This window comes from Penaeus japonicus, unplaced genomic scaffold (genome assembly GCF_977035675.1).
Source record: "Penaeus japonicus unplaced genomic scaffold, GWHDUDI00000001_assembly GWHDUDI00000007, whole genome shotgun sequence".
Lineage (NCBI taxonomy): Eukaryota > Metazoa > Arthropoda > Malacostraca > Decapoda > Penaeidae > Penaeus > Penaeus japonicus.
In genome coordinates, this window is record NW_028234409.1 from 7253910 (window position 1) to 7256409 (window position 2500).

The window sequence follows — 2500 nt, forward strand, 5'->3', positions numbered from 1 at the left end:
TTTCTCACCCTCACCCTCGCCCTCCCCCTCCCTCCCCCCCACCCTCACCCTAACCCTCACCCTTACCCACACCCTCGCCCTCACTCTCACCCTCACCCACACCCACACCCTCACCCTCACCCACACTCAAACCCACACCCTCACCCTCACCCTCACCCTCACCCTCACCCTTACCCTTACCCTCACCTACACCCTCACCCTTACCACCCTCCCTCCCTCCCTCCTTCTCCATCAATCTACCCACCAATTCCTCCCACGAAATCGAATCCCGCGAGAAAGTTCCGCAGAGTTTCTTGGCAATTCCCAGAGTCGCGCCAAAGGGTTAAAACAAATGAACGTTGGTCGGGATATGTAACTCGCTATCTATCTGTTTATCTCTCTCTTTCTCTTTGTTTATCTCTCTTTCTCTCTTTCTTTTCTTTTTCTTTCTTTATCTCTCTCTTTTTCTTTCTTTCTCTTCTTTTTCTTTCTTTCTCTTTCTTTCTCTTTCTCTTTCTCCTCTCTCCCTACATCTCTCTCTCCTCTCCAGTCTCTCTCGCCCTCCTCTCATCTCTCTCATCTCTCCTTCTCCTCTCGCTCTCTCCCTTCTCTCTCTCCTCTCTCGTCATCTCTTCTCTCTCTCTCTTCTCTCTCTCTCTCTCTCTCTCCATATGCTCTAGTTCTCCATCTGTCTCTCTCTCTCCCTCTCTCTCCCTCCTCCCTCCTTCCCCTCCCACCCCATTGGCCCCCATAACCCTCACCACCCTCCCATCCCACCCACCCTCACCCTTACCCCTCTCCCTCCCTTCCCTCCCTCCTCCCCTCCCTCCCTCCCTCCTCTCCCTCCTCCTTCCTTCCTCAAATACTCTCTCCCTCCCAATTCCTCCCATCCCTCGAGAAAGTTCCTCAGAGTTCCTTCCTCCTTCCCGAGGATCGCGCCAAAGAGGTTAAAACAAATGAACGTCGGTCGGGATATGTAACTCTCTCTCTATCTGTTTATCTCTCTCCTTCTCTTTGGTTATCCCTTACCCTCACCATCCCTCTTTTTTTTCCTCCCCTTCTTTTTTCTTTCCCTCCCATCCCTTTCTATCTCTCCCCTCTCTCTTCGTTCCTCCTCTCCCTCCCTCCCTTCCCACCCACCCCTCCCCTCCACCCCTCTCCCTCCCACCCTCCCCCCTACCCTCTCATTCTCTCCGTCATCGCCTCTCTCCCCTCCCTTTTCTCCCTCCCTCCCCCCCTCTCCCATCCCCTCCCCTCCAATTCCTCACCCCTCCCTCCCTCCCTTCCCTTCGCTCCCTCCCTCCCTCCCTTCCCTCCCTTCCCTCCCTATCCTCCCATCCCTCCCCTCCTTCCCTCCCTCCCTCCATCCCTTCCCTCCCCTCCCTCCCTCCCCACCTCCCTTCCTCCTCCCATCCTCCCTCCCTCCCTTCCCTCCCTCTCTCTCCCCCCTCCCTTCCTCCCCCCTCCCTCCCTCCCTCCTCCCTTCCCTCCTTTCCCTCCCTTCCCTCTCTCCCCCCTAAACGTCGACTGGCGAATGCAACTCTTATTCAACGCAAACTAGATGCAACTTGGAGATCGAGAATCGGACAGCAATTATACCCAGATTAGGTTTGATTAATTGAAACGGATTATGTGCAAGAGAAGAGGAGGAGGAGGGGGGGAGGGGTAGAAGGGGGGGTATAATTCTCCGACTGTGCCAATGCCCTTCCATTCTCCATCCTTCCGACCGCTTTGGCTTTCTCTCTCTCTTTATCTCTCTCTCTCTCTCTCTCTCTCTCTCTCTCTCTCTCTCTCTCTCTCCTCTCTTTCTCCCCCCCTTTTTTTTTTGGTTTGTCGTTTTTATTTTTTTCTGTTGTGTGTTATTTGTCTTTTCTCTATTTCTCTCTCGATCATTTATTCACTTATTTTCTCTCACTCTCTCTCTCTCTCTCTCTCTCTCTTCTCTTTTTCTCTCCTTCCCTCCCTTCATCCTCCCTACCTGGCTCCCTCCTTCCTTTTATCCCTTCCTCCTTCCTTCCCTCCCTCTCTCTTCTCTCTCTTCTCTTTTTCTCCTTTTCTCTCCTTCCCTCCCTCCCTTTATCCCTTCCTCCTTCCTTCCCTCTCTCTCACCCTTCTACGTTCTTCTTTATTCTCTCCCTACTTATCTCTCTCCCTTTTTTTACATTCTTCCTTGCTTCATTTACCCGTCACTAAATATTGCAACATATTTCCGTCTCCTTCTCGTAGAGTCTGGACGTACTTTGCAATGTATTAACTACATATGTTGCAAATGCACTGTGGAATCACGACCTCGCACCGTGTAATTACGACCCCCCTGCCGTGTAATGTCTACTCCTGTTCTGCGAACCACATATACTCCAGATTTTTACTATCGATATTTTTGCCTTGGTATACTTTCTCTCTTTCTTTCTCTCTCTATCTCTCTCTCTCTCTCTTTCTTTCTTTCTTTCTTTCTTTCCCTGTGTCTCTCACTCCCGCTCTCTCTTTCTCACTCCCGCTCTCTCTCTCTCTCTCTCTCTCT